The sequence below is a fragment of the Cygnus atratus genome, chromosome 13 (genome assembly GCF_013377495.2).
Source record: "Cygnus atratus isolate AKBS03 ecotype Queensland, Australia chromosome 13, CAtr_DNAZoo_HiC_assembly, whole genome shotgun sequence".
Lineage (NCBI taxonomy): Eukaryota > Metazoa > Chordata > Aves > Anseriformes > Anatidae > Cygnus > Cygnus atratus.
This window is the reverse complement of record NC_066374.1, coordinates 11,880,642-11,900,057: the sequence shown is the minus strand read 5'-3', so window position 1 is coordinate 11,900,057 and position 19,416 is coordinate 11,880,642. Positions and strand designations below refer to the sequence as shown.

Genomic DNA, 19,416 nt, shown 5'->3' with positions numbered 1-19,416 from the left:
AGGTGCTTTTGTTACTTCTCCATTTGGTAAATTCAGGAGTAACAATTCCTGAAGTCCTTTGGCTTTTACAAACAGGTATGATTGACAGCCTCTAAATGCTGTGCTTTTCATAACTGCCATGATTGACAGCCCCTTGTTGGATAGCCCAGTCAGCCTAACAATGTTATTGTTCTCTAATAATTGCCTGATAATGTTTTTTTAATGTGTTGCAGTTAGTTATGGTTCAACTAAATAAGAGTCCTCAGAACTTTTCAAAAGTTTCTTTAACTTGTATTGATTTCTGGCTTGCCTTTCTGATTCTGTGCCAGTGCTGGGATTGCAGACATTATTGCCCAAGGTGTATAGCCTGTCAATCCACCTGTAATTGATGCTTTCCCTGGAAAATTGTGCATACTAAAGCCCAACTGTGTGACAATCCATGTATACTTATTGTCAGTTTGGCATTTATCACTCACAGTTTCTGTACAAAGAGAAATGTTTCTTCACTTAACAGTCCCAAGAGCGTAAGAGTATAGCAAGTGGTTTGTATGCATCTAAGACTAGAGACTTGCGTAGGATTATTTATGCCTGTATCTGAGCTTGGTTCAGCACAGTTTATTACTTCCAAGCTGCTCAAGACAGCAGCTTGTTTAACTTGTGCTGAAAGCAATAATTGAGACTTTCTGTCTTACAGAAAGATCATTTTCAAGAATATTCAGCCAGGGAACTGGCTGACTAGTGTGAATCACTAACAGAAAATCCTGATCCATTAGGGTCACTTCTCTGAGTATTTTCTGGTACCTGAAAAATAAAATTAATGACATTCTTTTCATGCGAAGCAAGTCACCCATAGCACTGTCTACTAGAGAATGACAACAGTAGTTAGAAAATGCTTAAACCTTTTACGCTTGTATTTGGCATAAATACAAGCTGGGATTCTTCCGAAACTTGAAAGTGTACCTTTTCCATCTCTATCTTGATTTTCATGTGGGATAGAAGCAGTCAGGCTGGAAAAACAAAAACTTTTTTCTCAGTTTTCCAGCTGAGAAAAATTCAAGAATCCTCTGATCTTTGCATACCTAGAAAAATTGAACTGAGAAGACCAGTTTGGAGTTGAAAAAAATGTTACTGCCAAATCAAACTAGTATTGGGAATGAGCATGCTTAGTCTGGGTCTTACAAGTATTTCCAGTTCTGCACTGGGATGCTGCACTGGGATGCTGAAAATAGTAAGTAGGAGAAAGCAGAATGTCCTTCTGGGTCTTTGACTTTTAAAGCCAGAAATGTAGGCCTTGGGCACTGTTTCGTTTTTCAACTGTTTGGTTGCCTTTTCAAGAACTGGTCTAAAGTTTGGCCTCTGCACCAGCGTACATTATATATCAGCAAACATACTACAGAATCAAGGCTTGGATTTGCATACAGAACACTGGAAAATAAAGTTTTTTGTTCACATTTATTGCAAATGAAAGCAAGTACACAATGCACAGATTGTATAGCCAAATGGGCTAATTCTGCTCAAAAACATTTGTTCACACAGATTTAGGGGCTATGTTGGGGCCAACTGAACAGTTGGGCCTTTATTCTTTGTTAATTTGCTTTCCGGTACTTCCGAATTTTACCAACATATTTATAGAACTAGCCATTTCAATAGTGTATTATCTGCGGCCCTGACCCCAATCTCTCATTATCCACAAAGCTAGTTCTATTATCAAGTATTTTTCCCATATTGTGTATATATATATATATATAGTGCATTTCCTAGAAGTTTGTTTTAGATTGATAAATTGCGTACAGAATGACAGTGAGGTAATGAATTGTTACAATGACAGTGCACTGTCTCACTACAGATTAAGAGGAAACTAGTCATTGCATACCAGATACAAAGCAGAGAGCCAAAAATTCAACCATCTGTAATGTATGCAAACACCATGAGGGAGAGCTAAAAACTACTTCTCACAGATCTTAATTCAAGGCATCTCTGACCCCTTTTTTTCAAGAGCTTTCAGGACGCCTTACTGAGTTCCCATCCTGTCATTCCACAACCTCTCACATCCAGTTTGAGATTCCTGTAACACAGAGCACAATCATCTTGGCACATTCAAATTTATTCGGCACCTAAAGCTCTGTTCTTTTAGATGCACACAAGCCCTGGTTCACCACCAAAACGTATCAGAAACAGGTACCACCTTACTGGTAAGTCCTTTTGGGGGCAGAAAGAGGGTACGGAGGACCCATTTTAATACCTTAATAAGTGACCACTTCCACATTTCACAGTTTTGTAAAGTAATTTCTCCTTTAACCCATGGCATCTAAGTGGATGACAGCTTGAAATCCTTTGCTTCAATGTCCCTCTGCACAAACACGTGGCACCAAATCCCCACCAACAGCAGTGTAATAGCAAGCTGACTTGTAGCCTGCTACATGCATACTGTGGGAACCCCACCACACTAGCACAGCCCACGCTCTTTGTTTGAAGTACTTAAGTGCTTATCAAACAGATGAGGAAAGTAAAAGAGGACACGTGAATATATACAGCCCTTCCATTGCACCTAGGGACCCATCTACCCACTATCAGCCAGAAAGAAATTTCCAGACAAATGAGAGCAGCTCATTGCTCTGCTAAGGCACAGCAATGTGTGGGAAACAGGCACTGAAAAAAACTGCTACATGCATTTCCATACTGGCACAGAAGCCAGTATGCAGGGAGTAACATTCCCTCAGTGCAGAGCAGCCTTTTGTGGACCCAGAACTTTTAAAGCTCTCTAAAGAAACTGGAATCCTTCTGCTGCTTCACACAATGTTCCCACACATTTCCTTAGCAGAGACCATGTCCTACCAGATACCTTGCTCATGGATCCTGTCCTTCTGACACTTCTCAGATGCACAGTTAATCTTAGGGCAATTCTGCTGCATCAAAAAGTGAGATGAAGAAAGTATTTCATGTATTTTTAGGATTAGAAGTGAGGAACAGAAGCCACATAAACAGCCAGTTCTTCACAGACCACCAGATGTCCATAAACAAGCCAAAGAAAATCCTGCATATGGAAGAGTGTTAGCACCATCTAACAACAGCTCATATCAAACAGCTACATAACCACAGCATGTGTTGTACTAGATATACAGAGCTAAGATAAAATTAATGCTCAGTTTTGAGGTTGCTTTTTGGCATTGGGTGGAATGACCTTCTCCTGTGGCTTTTGCTGTGTTTCTGTTCATTTTGCCTCACCCCTCTCCCATCAGTTCTACTCTACTCTCTAATGAAGCTCCAGACAACAATCAGATAAATTTATTATTTCTTACAAGATACAAGTTAATGATTCATCTAAGTTTATTCAATATGTTCATGGTCCTCAGCGGAGTTTTGATGACCCTCTGTTTCACTTCAAATTTATAAGAGAAATCTTTAACACTGTTTCATATCTCACTGTGGTAAGAAAAGAAAAGAAAAGAAAAGAAAAGAAAAGAAAAGAAAAGAAAAGAAAAGAAAAGAAAAGAAAAGAAAAGAAAAGAAAAGAAAAGAAAAGAAAAGAAAAGAGAAAAAAACATACCTTAGTACTGTCAGCTAAGGCAGTCTTAAATATTTATTAAGTTACTTTTATCCTCTTAATTACTTTACCAACAAATACACTTCCAGCATCCTCTTCTTATTCATGTTTCCTTACAACCACATTCTAAAATCAAATATTAATTAATCCAAATTTATCTAATTTCTAGTTTTTCTAATTATTTATCAGATTATCTAAACCATTTTCATTTATAATTATAGCTTTAGATACATAAAACAGATTTTTCTTTTAAAACTGTTAAGCTTCCTAAAAGTAAACAATACGCAAAATTTTAATCTCTGTTCAAGATCTCAATCTATTATTAATCATTCTATATGTATCATTTTAAGTCAAAACAAATGAAACAAGGACATAAAAACACAAATTGTATTATAGACTATGACAGATCCTGCCAAATTACACCAAAGCACTTTAACATTCCTGAGACAACACTGAAAGCAGGCCGGTTTTGTATCTTCAAGAATAATATGAAATACAAACATATTGATCTTGTCAACAAATGAAACAGAAGCTAAGGTGCTGAAGGATGCGCAGGCCTTCAACTCTCTGTGCTTAGCTCCAACACTGGGAGTGCTACAGGTGTAAAAGAGGAGTCAGAGCCTGGTAGCTGGGACATAGCACCAGGTTAATGCAACTGCACAGCTTCCCAGCTCGACCTGGCACCTCTGAACAGGGCGGACGCTGCATCGCACAGTCACACCCTTCCTTAATTAGACTGAGAGAGACCGAAAACACTGTTTTATAAAAAACATGCACATATTATTGAAAGAAACTAATCTTCCCCTGTGATCAAGATAATATGCAACGTCTGGCCCTCATAGGCGTGTTCCCAGCCTTTAAAGTGCAATTGAGTATTTCCTCCTGCAGCATTTTTCATTTGCCCTTTCTTTTTCCAACTTTTCACACATGGGAAAGCAGGATAAATTACCACAATAGCATCTTCTGATACCATATCGTTGTAGCAACACCTCTCTGCTGTTACATGTTTCCTAAATCTGAAGCAGCCTTGCAGAGAATGGGCTGGTATAGCCTGGAATTGGGCAGCAAAGCTCCTCAGCTTGAGAGGTAGTGGCTCATGCTGTTAGATCTGGAGTCTCCTGCTTCATTCCCCTACTGTGTATCACTTATACACAAAAGTGATTTCTTCCGGAGGCAAAATCACACCACTTGCTCTTTGCAGATTAGCACTTGACTGTTCAACCCATATTTCTGTGTTTCAGTTCACCAAGCAAAGCCAAGTACTTTGGGTCTTTCAGTCACCCTAAACCCTGTCATTATTAACAACAGAAGCACAGTGCCATTTTTTGCTTTTGTGGACCATTTTTCTAGCCTGAGGATTTGGGGGCATTTCAGCAAAGTGGAGGAGAATGGAGCAATGTCACTATTTTTGTCCCATTTCCAGGCAGAGTGGCAGAGAGCCAGCTCTCAGAATTTTTCTGAGAAGCCAATTGGTTCATGCTTGTCTCAAGTCCTAGCATCCTTGTGAGAAGCTGTCAGAGGGCAGCCAAAATAGTACAATTGCTTCACCTTCTGCCAAACACTGAGATAAAAGACCAATCGGTTTCAATCATAAACAAAACCAGGGAACTGTCACAGAGCAAACAGCCTTCCCCGAAATTCAGATTGCACCCAGAATTTCATGAATCAGTTAGCAACTGCTGTAAGTCAGCATGGTTAATCACCTCATCTCTGCATCTTAATGAAACTCTGATTCTTTTCCACCAGCCTGAGGACCTATGAGTAGGTTTAATCCAAGGCAACACTTCTGATCTACGCAGCTGGGTTGAGAGCTGTGCTGAAGAAACCTCCCCACAAGGTCCTCAGCAGGTCTTGTTGCAAAGCCAGACTTGAAGGCGACCTGTGGCTAATATTACCAACTTTCCACTCACATACCTGGCCAGTGGCAGGAGCTATGCCATCTGCCAAAATTGGAGGGAAAGACAGAAAAATCCGTAACAGCACAGCCTGGGTTTCTTTTGTTTTTGCAGTCTTAGGAAACAGCTTGTGTCAGATAAGGAGAGAAATGAGACTGTAATTTAGACATATTCTTTCTTTAGGTGAACTTCTTCACCTGACCATAATTCAAAGCATCCTTAAGACACCAATATATCGCTTATCTTCACAGGAAAAATTCTACAGAAAAAGTGACAGCTAATTTAGCAGGACACCATTACAACTGCTTACACAGCAACTCAATTACCTGAGGTCTCAGACAGTCTTTCAGCCACAAAATGTCTGTATAACACTGGTAAACACACATATATTCAATTTACAAGTAGATAAATCAAGAAATACTATCTTGGAAATAAAATATGAGAGGAATAGTTGAGCAAACGATGTATCCCAGCTGGGTTCACTTCTGGTTTCTTGCTACAGAAAGCCTGAACTGTACACACTTAAAGTTTTTGCTCAAATGAGAGCAAAGCATCCTTATATCTTCTGTACATATCCTATAGCACCCTTATATCTTCTGTATATATCTTATGTATATCTTCTATATCTCTTATAGCTTCTGTGATGTTACATCACATACCTGAGGAAAAGCATGACTTTGGGTATGTTTTGGACTGGCTATTCATCATGCCTAAAATTCACCACTTGAAAGTAAGCCGTATCAGTTCAGTAGGACAGGTTTTTTTTTTCCTTTTTTTTTTTTTTCCCCTCCAGCTGGGATATTTACTGTCTAATTAGTGAGTTGAATCCATCCACTAATGGGTTCAGTGATTTCAAGAACTAACACAAAAAAGTGCTGGGATTGTACAGATTAGAGTGAAAGCAGAGTGGGGAAACCTGAGCAGTACAGCTGCTTTCAGGAGCACTTGGATGCTCAGCAGTTACTTAAGCAGAGGAGCTCAATTCATTTTATGCAATTTCAATTCAACTAGAATATCACTGCTGTCCTATGCAGCCAATGGTGAAAGATATTCTCAATAGCTGCCTGGCAAAGCCTAAGCTAGATGTGTGATTTCAGCAGTATGAATGCCTGAAAAACACGTGATGGCTTAAGGACCATTTCTGTTGTGAATTTAAATCAATTATAACGTCTGAAACAGTTTTCTTGAGGATCATAACTGAATTCAAATTAAAAGCAACAACCAGGAGACAGAAGGCTAAGCATCTCTGCCTAAGGCAGAAGAACTGATATATTAACTAAAGTATAAGGCAGAACACGTCATACCTCAGGAAATGCATTTTCTTCAAAACACGTTAAGACTAACAACAATTTGGCTTGGATATTCACAGCACAGTACACAAAAAGTCATTAGAGTGCTGCAGTATGCAATAAAACTAGCCTTTAACACTGACAGTAGTGGTATAGAGAGGCAAGGTACCTGACCAGCACCTAAAATCAACAAATTTTGGGGATGGAATCATAAGGGATTAACTTTTACAGTTTATGTGATGCAAAAAGGTCAGACGAGGTTGCAGGGTTTATTCTAGCATGAAAAAGAACTGTTGATCCTAATTCTTATAATCTATTACCACTGTTCTTCATTTCCCCATCACCTATGTACACACACAATACACACTGCAATGCCGTCCTCATACACACCCTGTCCATCATGGGGAACCCTTCTGTGCACTGAGCCAGAACTGCCTACAGAACTTCAGGCAAACAGAGTAAGAAAAAGAACTTGGGTATGGATAAAAGTTCTGCTGTAAAGGCAGCTCAAAGCTTTGGCAATCAAAAGAAATCTTTTGATTTTGCAAATTGGTGCTTGACTATGTTTTTAATTAACCAAAATATCTATCATAAAACAATTATTTAATATTTCAGGACAAAATTTACTTGTTCTACTTAAATTAAAACATCAAAGAAAGAATGAATCAGGACCTAAACAAAAATGCAGTGGATACTAAACTTATAAAATGATACGTTTTCTATGCTGGAGAAAAAACAAAATCTGCTAAATATTATAGAATATTATTAAATTAGAAGAGATGCATTCAAAAGCAATCTATATATGTAAAAGTGACATCATCCATAGTTAAAACAGCCACAATTTTTTTGGTATGTGAACTATTGTGTTCATCATTGGCTACCTGAAGAATACATTTCTCTCCCTAGAAAATTCAATAAATAACTGTCGATCTCAGAGGTTTTATGTTTTCCTCTGAAAACCTAGAAGCAGCCACCACCAGCGACATGGTGATAAACTAGTGAAATCCTCCAATACTTCTTCAAAAATGCCCTATTAAAAACTATTGTACTCATTGCCACAGAATGTCATGAATATTAAATTTTACATGAGTTCAAGAAGCAATTAAACAAAATAATGACAAAAAAAATCATTTTGGGTATTAAACAGGATAATACCAGATATGGCTTAGGAAATCCCTAAAGCAGGAATTGCTGGAGCTTGGGAGATTACGAGGTTGAGCACTGTCTGCTTGCACTTGGTCCAGCATTCCTTCTTTTACTGATCACTCTTGGAAATGGGATATTGGGCTGGATGAACCTTGGGACTGACCCCGTAGATATACTTGAAAATGAAGAGCTTACAAGAGATAAGTATATCAATATTGCATTTAATATGCAAACAGCCAGATTTAGTTCTTGTGTACATGGTCTAATGAAGTCACAGGAAAATGAGTCTCTGTTACACAGGGGTAGAGTTCACCACAGCTGAGAATATAAGCATACTTTGGAGTTTTAAATGATATCTTCATAGAAGCTTTTTGCTACTACATCCAATTTGTTATGCAAAAAATGTCACCAGCAGAAATTAGTACATGTAGCAGATGACAGTTTTGGGGGGAGGGTGGAGTGTTTTGTTTTTGCTTGCTTGTTATAAAGAAACTAAACAAATTTATTTGTTTGTTTTAAAGAAACTAAATGAACTTACTGAAACCAAAACAAATTAGAGCCCTCGACTATAAAAACAATTTGCCTCCCTCCCCAAGGCCAACCGGGTTTGTCTCTTGATGAGATGAAAGATTCCTAATTCTCAGTCTAAGTGTAACAAATGATGCTTGGAGAACACAAGAAGCTTAAACTATATTGGAAATCTGTTGTGACCAGTACCATGGGAAACTGTTCAGTCTGTGCTTCGCAGGTTTGATTCCCTCACAAAAATCTGGAAAAAGAACAATCTATACTGCCTTTTTTTTTTTTCTCCTTACTGCTCTACACTTCAGCTCCTTCGAAGCTTATCTTCCCTATTGTTTACTGCTTTAGTGACCTTGGAGAGAAGAGGTGGAGATAATAGAAGCAGAATACTATAAGGATTAATGGTTTTATTATCCTACTATTGGGAAGCTGATTAAAAGCACATATCCTTTCACAGACTACCCTGGATGTTAACACCCTCAGCTCTCTTCTTACAAAAGGTCATTGGGGGGATATTAAATGGAGCCTTAAATATTGAATCCTCTACACTTCCAGCACTGGTGTCCTTCTCATGGCAAACGTCATAGCAAATTGTCTATCTTCTAGCCCAGAATTCCTTTTTCCTTCTTACTAAAGCACAACAATAACAACATGGATTTTCATAAGAAAATGTTACTGGCCTGGTAAAGAGCCAAAGAGCCATGGTGGATGATGGATAGTTGTAGAAGAATCTGCAACTTCTACTTCTGGATTTCAGCCAGATGTCTTGTTTGTGATTGTTTCTATGAGCCACTCTACCAGGCCCCAATGAAGAAATGCATGAGTTGGTTCAGTCCCTTCAACGTCTGTGAGGGACAACAAAAAGCTGAAATAACTGTGTGAGAACCTCTCTGCACCTCATACTATCGCAATGCCATACCAATGTTACAAGGCCTGAAGATATGGTCTTCAGTATTTTCCCATTATAATAGCAAGTCACCTTCTAAATGTCTTGTTTTAGACATTGACCAGCTGCTTTGGCATGGGATAGGATTTCCTGATGTCTCCTCCTACCATGTGGACCTGGCAGTGGTTTACACCTTGATTACACTCAATGTAAAACAGATTCTCTCCCTAACTCAGAAAGAGGTCAGACACCAAAAATATGCTCCCAGTCTCCCCACCACGTAAAAATTGCCAATTGCAGAACCAGTGTATGTAAGAATACATTATGGTGGCCATCCCCCAAAGCACCCAACAACCTCATTGTGTTGTCACAGACCTCCTGGAATATAGTATTTATTATTCAATGCCTGCTCTGGGTAATAATTCATATGTCAGAACACCAGGGCAATATGGTGTTTATATGTGAGGATAAGAGCAGATTGAGAAATGGACACAAATAACTCACAGCAGCTGAAGCTATTTTCTCTCATCATATTTACCTCTGCTCTTAATACATCACTGCTTTTACGGAAGAATCCCCCACAAGGTTACAGAGCACCATGAGTCAGTGTCACCTCTTGAAATAAAACCAAGGTAAAGGTCAGCTGTTTTCCTACTGTTATAGCCCCAGACAACTGAAAGAGTCCTGCCTGCTAAGTCATTATGCAACAGAGATAAACCATCCTTCTGCAGTCATTTGTGGGTGTCAGGAGAAGCTAAGAATAAACCAGGAAAAGCCTCCTGAAAGGTCTGCTAAGAAATAAGCTGAAAATGTTGCTGCTAAAAAAAACCATCCTCAAGACACAGTATGAATACCCTCGCTTAAAACATACCCTTATACAACCTATACTAGACGACTGCAGATCATAATCACATCTTGCAGTTAAAATTACTGATTAACCTATCCAGGAAGAGTTGAAGTAAGCAGAAGAAAGTAGATGTTAGTAACAACGGTTACCACTTTGTTCATATAGGATGTGCTGGAGTTGCTAAGCTTAAGAAAATAGGCAGGTTCCCCCTCCTGCTCATTATACGGAGTTATGGACTGAATTGCAGCATTTTAAATCCTACTTAACCACAAGCTGGATAAATTAGGAATTTCTTTATTAATGGATTGTCTCAAAGGAGCTACAATAATATGCAGGCATATCCAACAGAGAAAGCAGGTCAACATTAGCCCCCAGTCAGAAGGAGACCTGGTCAATAAAAAGAAAGAACCAATTAGGACATAACTAGGCACCCCTAGTCGGGATGATAATGGGGAAAAAAGAAAGGAGAGGAGGAACAAGATTGTCTGAGGATGATCAGTCTCCCCAGCAGAGGGTGGGGAAAATCTTACGCTGTTGTGGATGAGATGAATTTCATTTCCGTGCTTGCAAACTAATAAAGCATGCTATGAACAGACTTCAGAAATAAAATAAAATAATAATAAAAAATTATGAAAAAAAACTTTTCTGTGGGATCTTTAAGCTTCTCATTTCCCTTGTTAACAAGATCTGGAAATTTCATTTTGAGAGAAGGCTTCTCTCTGTAAACTTACAAAACTTTGTGGTTTGGTCCCACTTACTCTGAGCACAATGGAATTGCAGTGATACAAAAATGGAGAGAAAAAGTTTAGAAGCAAGACCAGTAAAGAAAGAGTCATACCAAATGAAAACTTGACCTTCACTCATTTTGTTGTATCTGAGTTTTTGTAGATGGAAAAATGATGTCTTGAGAACTGAAAATAAGAGGTTGATCACACAAAAAATGATTTTCTGATCATTAATTTGCAATGCCTTTCAAAAGGAAATTTATCACATCATCTAACCTACATGCTCTTCCTAATGCAAGGTCAATAACGGTAACTGTACCTTTTTAATTCGCCCCCTCCCACCTCAAAACTGAGTTTACTGGATGTACTGAAGTGTCAAGTACCATCTAGAATCACAGAAGACAGATTTAGATGAAATTGTCTCTTCCGGAAGCCACCGGATATTGGTTTCTTGTGATATTACAAAAATACCGGTACACAGAAGAGGCTTTTTATTCATTGCAGCAGTAAAGAGTTTCAATTAAATTTATATCCAGGGAAAAAAACAATCAAGCAAGCAAATATTTGCACAGCATAAGAAGCAACGGTCTTTGTAATGGAGAAGAAAGACTCCTCCTCTTCTCTTTTTTTTAAAGAAATAAAGCTCTAAAAACACTGAGCACATTAGTAATCTGAACCTTCTCAATGATCCGTTTGATTAGACATCTTTATAGTTAAATACTGAGATGAAACCAAGGAAGGGTGCAAACCTAAATTCAAGATGCTGTTCTTCAGTGCCTGCTTCCAGACGCTACTATTCATGCAAAAAAAAAAAAAAAAAAAAAAAAAAGCATTGCTAAATATTTAGCTCATCCACTTTCAAAGTGGACAAGCAACAGTTATTCCACAGTTCATAAACTCTTCAAAAGACTAGAGAATTACCCATCCACACTGCTGAGCACAGAAACAAATCCAGGGAGAGTAATGGGGTCTGACTGTGTCTTTCAGGCTTCATTTGTTGAGCTCGGTACACGTCAGAAGGACATGATTTCTCTGGTAATATGCTAATCATACCTAGGATCAGCTCCAGCAAAGCTGGACACTGCCCAGATTCCCTGAAGACTAGAACTAGACGTTTTGTGATCTGAAGGCAGGGCCTGTACTTTGTTCTACTCCACCCTAATTACACAGCCACTTCTACATACCTAGTGATAACAAAGAAACTGGCAAACCTGCAGACATTATACAGAGGAAAAGGGATTACTATCTCCAGTTTGCTTCTGTTCTCTAGAAACACTGGTTTTCTACCACCATTTTGGCAGAACACATCAAACTATGTATAGCAAAGTAAGTAATAATGGATCACCAATATGCATGGCCTGAGAACAGGATAGGAACAGAGATGGGACTTCTGATGAATATCACAAGCATCAGAAATGGGTTGTGTAGATAGTCAGATTAGCAATAAATATTATCTTTGTTTTTTTTTATTATTTTATTTTTATTTTTCCCTTGCTCTAATCTGTACTGTTGCCTGGAAGAGGAAGCTCCAAAAGAAGTGTTTATTATTTCCTCTAGTAAATGACTTGCAGACCAGCTAAAAGTTTTTAGCATAAGTCTACTGGAGCAGGAAGATTTCTTGAATTGAAGAAATTTAACACCCTCCCCCCAAGTTATCATCCTACATCTGTATTTGAATCCATAAATGGTTCCTGATAGAATAACACGTTGATTAATTCATCAAACAAAATTCTCCCTGACACTGGTAGCAGCAGCTGTTTCTAAGAGCAATTATACATCAAGAGAAAAAGCTGACAAATTTAACGTTAACACTGAGCTACCTGATTGGGTTATCTTTTTCAGTAGCAAGAAATGTGGAGTCAGCGGGAATTTTTCTACCCAAAGTACACAGAAGAAAAGGAACCTCTGCCTTTTGATTCATTATTTAATATACTTGATGCAACCCTTATGTTCACAATCTGTAGCTACACTGAGAAACATAAGTGATCCAAAACCTCTAAGGACCTTAATCGTTACAGAACGTGCAGGAAGAACTTGTTGACAACAGCAGCAGTAATTTAAATCTGCTGGCACTTTCAGAGACAAATAGATCTGTATAAAATCCAGCTGGAGGTGGCTTCTCTTCCTCTTGGTCTCTGAACTTTGATGTCAGGACATCCTAGCCTACACCCAGTGGGTGACTAACAGGGCAGTTGGTAAATCCTGTAGATAAGTCATCACATGGACCTCCCCTTACCCATCAGTGCTGGAATAAGGGAAGGTCTTCTGGCAAGCAACTGTCCAGATGGAAGGGCAGAGACATTAAATGCAAGGCATTTGATAAGTAGGATAAGGCACTTTTTTTTTTTTTTTTTAATGACAAGTCACTGTGCTTAAGGGTCAGATAGTGGGTGGGAGAAGATAATTATTCAAGATACCTCAAGATGAGATGTTCATGCTTCAAAGCTCAACGCAGAGGGAAAGCACACAAGTAGGTTGTGAGTTTTCCTGAGAAAACACAAAGCTCTTCTACTGCAGTCATCTATAGGGAGAAACACTCCCCCAGAAACAACCCGCATGGTTCTTCACAACCCTTTTTCTCAAATGCATTTTTACTGCTAGACTGCAACTCTGTAACCAAATACAAAAATGGTGGGTTTTTCATGGATATATTTACTCTCTTAAAAATTACCAATCTTCACTACCAAATTACCAGAATCAATAATGGGTCAGTGCTGTTAAAGCTTTTGTTTGTTTTTGTTTCTTCACCAGGAAATTATTTTCTCATGAATATTCAGATAAATTCTAACAGATAATTCCTAACCCTGCCAGGAGAGGAAAACCAAACTTTTTTCTTCAGCAGAACCTGCTTATCAGCCTCCACATCCTCTTTAATGCTGTTTCTGAAATAAGCTTTTTTTTTTTTTTTTTTTTTTTGATGTGGTGAACTAGTCCAAATACCAGGAATCTCTCTAAGAATGATGTAAGTATCTGCCTTTTGAAACACTCACCAGTAACCTCTGCTGCCAATGCCAGCATATTCATCACCAATTCTTGTCCTACCTGTTCTTGAAAAATCTCTCTCAAAGTAAATGCTGGCCACTTGGATCTGCTGCTCCCCAGGTCTCTACAGCACCAAGGAAACATTGACAAAACTAACACTCATGCAGAGCACTAGGGTAAAAAACATCCCATCTCTTCCTGCATCAGAAGATGTGCCACAGCACTCTGAGCCTTCTGTCATCAGCAAGATAAAACCATTAAAAATCAAGCGGTTTGAAGACTATGAAAAGAGGGAAAAAAACACCTTTGCCATCATTTTTTGATTAAGTGTACAGGAGCTTTTATGAAGTTAGTAAAAATCCTCTAGATGAACATCTAGGGCTCAGCAATTGAAGTGATTTTCTTTCTGCTCCCTCCTCACTAATATTGCTCAAAAAAAACAATGCTGAAAATTACTACCAGCAAAGTAATCCAGCCTGTGAAAGGCACCTAAAGGGCTTCTATGCCTACAAGTAACATCATGGCTCCTCAAGGCACATCACTTTTCCATTTTTTGTTTCGTTTTTCCATGTTTTCAATTTAAATAGGCAGTAACCTTTATCACATGAAAACAAGATGGCAAAACACTGGATTTCATAGGTGTGCTGGGCCTGGGCTGCCTGGCTGTGAATTGCAGGAAAAAGTTGTACCTTCAGATTCCCGAAGTTTGAGATGGCACTTGACACCCTGCTTTCAGCTTTATTCCACGTCATTTTTTTCCAGGTAGCAACACATAAGAACCAAGCCAGATGAGCAAACCCTTGCAGACGTTTTCCCTGAAAAACACTTAAGTCGTGCCGGGCAGCAGTAAGGAACTCACCAACACAGCTACAGGAACACGACTTTCACCCTATATATGCTCTCAATATACTGAAAGCAACTGATAATCAAAACGAAACCGAAGCTATAAACAACACAGCCCAAGCCTTTTGCATTAACATTGCAATTGTAGACCAGCCTACCCTTCACTTTGCCTTTTTCCTGTATTTCAGCTGCAGGCTGAGCAGTACACAGCAGCACTGATCCACTGATACCTGAAGAGAGAGCAAGAAGCTGCTGTGTTTGGGTGAGATTGCCTAGAATCAGAATAACAGGGAGGCACAGTAGGAGACCAGTGCCATCCCAGCAACTGTGCATTCCCAGATACCTACAACCCCCCCCCCCCATGTGCTGCTGATCAGAAAGGTTGGCTGGCACAGGGGTGCAGGCAAACAGACACTTATCTTGCATCTTATTCCACCTTGTACAAGGGATATGAGACCTTGGTCTTTTCTTCCTCCAGAGAGATGATGCACAGAACTGGGAAGGCAACATTTAATGCCCTGCCAGCAACACTGCAGCAACATCTTTCTCACTTCCAAGTGTTTTCAGCTGCACCAGTCTGCAGGGAAACACTCAGAAAATAAAAGGAAAACTTTTCTGCTCAATGGCCAGTCATGCAACATCAATACCAAGTTACAAAACATTTCTAACACAGCACCAGAGAGAAGGATGTGAAAACAGCTCAGTCCTTTAGTAGCTGGGAGAAAGAAATGCTGGCAGTAATGGAAAGGCATCATCAGTGTTATTGTGATAAAATGTTTGCAATTACTACACTGGCAATTTTTCCAAATGGGTTGGCTTAGAGACAGGTCTCTTGCGCTGATTACTAAATTATTTTCTTTACAAAGGTCTAAGTGCCTTTGTTTTCCAAAAGAATAGCCCAGAGCCACTTGGTTCGGAGCATTAGTCCCCTGAGATTCACCTTGGACTGTAAAGAAATGAGATAAATGAACAGTAAACTCTCCTGTGGATGAACCCAGCACTGGTTTGGCTGAAGAGAACACTTTAGGTAGAGTACATATCAATTTAAAATAAGAGATGGACAAGAACTGGAGCTAGTTAAAATACAAGGAGTTGGAAGAAATATTTGCTAACAAAGCATTTTAAACCAAGTAAACCTTCCTAATGAGTCTTGGAATCACCTCATCTGGGACAGCTGCCTGGCCACCACACAAGCAGATTAGGGACAGTGGGCTGAAGATGGCATTTTCCCAAACCAGCCAACACAGTCAGACAGCCACCACAGATCCAGAGGAGCAGTATTTGTTATCTGAGTGTACAGTAATACATTTGCCCAGCATTTAGTGCCCAACACTTACTTTTTTCTTGAAAGGCAGCACCTGTGCTCAGGGAAGGATGCTTGTTGCTGCTGGCTATGCATCTGGTGTATGGCTGCAAGGCGACGTGAAGCCAGGGCGTCAGGGAGCAAGTGTCTCACTCTCACGCAGTACCACCTAGACACAGGTTCCCATCAGTCTTTGTTCATGTAAAAGCACAGGCAGCAACACAGTCCTGAGAAAACTGTGAAGTTCAGCCTCTCTTGTAGCTGATCCAAAGAGGATTTGGGGCCCACGTAAGGTCATGAGCAATCAAAATTTGCTCTGTGACTCAGGGTCTTGCTAGCATGTCTTTAGTGGGCTCTCTTCGAAGCATTCTGCACGAGCAGATGGCACGGACCTGGACCAGGGAGGAGATTCAAATATGCCTGGGAGACCTTTAGTGGGGAGGGATGGAGGGGCGGTGGGGGGGAACGAAGAACTATGTTCACGCTTTAAATCTAAATCTGTCTGTGGCTTCCACACAGTAAATTTCAAACATCCCCATTAAATTAGTCCATTAGATAAACTCCTGTTAATTGGATGACTTGGTCAGCTGTGGTTTACTCAGAATTCATTGTGGTTTTAGTATTTTACGATCAAGCATAGTTATGGGTAATTTGAACCTCACAACACCAAGCAAAAATTGCCGACAATTAACAGCTTCAAATACAAGCAGCTTTCGTCACAAAAACACCACCGAGAGTCCACAGCATTCTACACTCCACTTTACTTGTTTATTTAGACTGTTTTATAAATGTCTTCCTTCAGTTAAAGTGACGCAAGCTCACACTCATTTGAACTGCTCCTCTGCAAACACAACAAACCATCTCTAGCCACTAAGCTTTAACCTGTCACGAAAGTTTTCAGCAATCAGACTCCTAAGCATTAACTTTGGTAATTAAAGTAGCATATGTGACAAATCAGCTGAAGGGAATATAACAGCATATTTCTATGTAGCTAGAAGAATTTCTACCTTTTGCAGTCATCAGTGGACTATTGAAGCCAGTACAGCATGACATATGATGCTGCAGCACCCCTGGGCTAGAGAAGTAAATAATCTGAGTCACCTATAAACAAATTCAAAAGGTCATAAAAAGCTACTAAACCCCATGAAATTAAATAAATACATTAATCAATTAAAAACTCTATGAAACAGCAGAGTTGAATTTTGCTGCAGTAGTATCAGAAGGCTTTGGAAATTGCTCTTCAGTAATCCAGTAGAAACTTGGCATGTTTCCACCTCTGCTTATTCTCTTTGATGATTTTTACAACGTGATCAGATACCAGTCTGAAATATCAGAAAGAAATGAAAAATGGGATGGTGGGATTCAAGAAAATTAAACACTAGTATCTAGCTTTCATCCTGTGCTTCTCATTCGTGAATCTCCAGGTAACTTATGCAAGACAGTGAATAGTTTCTTTTTGAAAGTATGAATTGTAGCCATGAGCCACTACATGCATCATAAAAGACAGCATGGCTGGAAGGGGAAATCAGTCCAGCATGGGAGCCCAGGCCAGGGAGAGCATGATGGTTCGAGAAACTGAACAGCTCTTGCTCCAAAACTGCAAGCAAGGCTTAAGAAAATAAACCACCAAAACTCAGCAGTGCATCCTAAGCACTCATGCAGACCCTAGAGCCTCAAAGCAGCACCAGACAAGGATCATTCTTCTAGAAGCTGTAAAGGCATTAAAGAAATTAGACAATGTGCTCTTGCATAAGAGGATCCTACTATAGAACAGCCACTGCATGTTCTTGGCTCTGCATCACTGTCTGTTTTTAAGTACCACAACACCTCCGTCTTTGAAAAGTCCTTTTTCCAACAAAAGAAACTGTAAATTGGCAACTCCCTTCTAATTCTAAAAATGCAATGTAATTTGTACTGTGTGCAGATTAAAAATCCCACCAAACGATTTTGCTGTGCTGCTGATCTGAGGCTGAAGGCACTCACCTGGATGACCATCTCAGTGTGTGATAACTATCAAAATCAGCCTATGAAAAGAAAAGGGATTGCAAAAGATGCTTCAGGTCTAAGAAAAGTAACAAGCATCCAGCCTTAAGCATCAGCATCTCGCAATGCTTCCTCTTATAACTTTTATAAAATGACCTTTCAGGAATGCACTTTTTAAAGCGACTAGTCTTGCTGGTGACATATAGCTAGGGGAAACAGAGAATTTACAGTGATTAGAACAGATCAAATTTATGGACTAACGAGACAGATAATGCAGTGAAGCAAGGAATGAAATGTAATGAGGCCAAGAAAAAATTAAACACGTTATATTCCAGCTTGAACAGCAGTGTACAATATACAGGAAATACACTCTTTTAGAATCGCATAATGTTTAGTAGCATTACCAAGGAAAACCAGAAAAGATCTTGCAGATCTTACAAACTTTTTAATACAAAGTAGAAAACAATGGAAGGCAGTAAGGCAAGTTAGGATGCACTATTGAATAACCTGCATGAAACGGACAGGTACAATCCCAGGAGCGCTTGGTGTCCTGTTGGAAAATGCAAGATACTTCCAAACAGATTTTTGGAATGTTCAAACCTAACCCTGAAAGATTTCATAGGTATCAGGTTATTCAGACAACAGTAACATTCTTGCAAAAAGAAATCTACAGTTACAGGAAATAGTCCTAAAGCCTGCAGGATCTCATCTCCTTCAGGTGTATGACAGATAAATGCAACAGGGAAAGCGTCTCCCAGAATGAAAAGGTGTAGCAAGGAATAAAACTGTCTTTGAGAGAAACAGGAGTGACAAGCCAAGAATTTGAACCTGTCCCTGAAGAAGCCTTGGCAGTCATGGCTGAACCGTATTGGAAGAAATGCTGTCTCGAAGGTATTTTTTCATCTCTCTTTGGTTCTCTGTATTTTTTCCACAGTTGTATTCAGAATAATAGGAAGAACAGCAACTCTTATACAGCAATAGATGATAAAAGATTTTAAAATATTATCAGAAGTAACAGAATTTTTCCAAACTATCCCTTTAACTCAAGAACACCTGTTTTAAAAAGCCCTTTGTACATACAACTTTACAAAATATTTCCTCAGAAACAGCTACTTATTAGCTGTATTCCTGACTAGTTTCTTAATTGGGCTCAGAAGTAAAATTATCATTTGGATGCTAGCAGTTTTGCTCTTCAACATCTAATCTATTTTGAAAGCTTAAACAAATTCTATAAATATTTAAATTAAATATAATCTGCATTTGCTTAGTGATTTTAATTAAGTTGCTGTTATCCTGAAATGTGTAAATGTTTAAAGCCAGTGCAGTACTGGGATAATGTCAGGACACTGAAGATTCTGTACCATTATTAATACATTTTCCTATGCTTTGTAGGCGGAGTTTAGTGCTATAGTTGAGCTGCTACACAACTACTCAGAACAGTCTTAAAAAAACTACAAAAAAATATTGAAAAA

At 39.1% G+C, this 19,416-nt stretch overlaps 1 protein-coding gene across 11 annotated transcripts in view; it reads right to left on the bottom strand.

Annotated features, from left to right (window-relative positions):
- Positions 1–19,416, bottom strand: part of HTR2C (5-hydroxytryptamine receptor 2C) — a 231,265-nt gene that overhangs the window by 59,322 nt on the left and 152,527 nt on the right. For 2 of the 11 annotated variants that reach the window (XM_050713463.1, XM_050713466.1), the window contains exon 2: positions 15,996–16,130. The exons of the other annotated variants lie outside the window; for them this stretch is intronic. The gene's annotated coding sequence lies outside the window, so the exon portion shown is untranslated. The remainder of the gene's footprint in view (positions 1–15,995; positions 16,131–19,416) is intronic. 11 annotated transcript variants of the gene reach the window in all.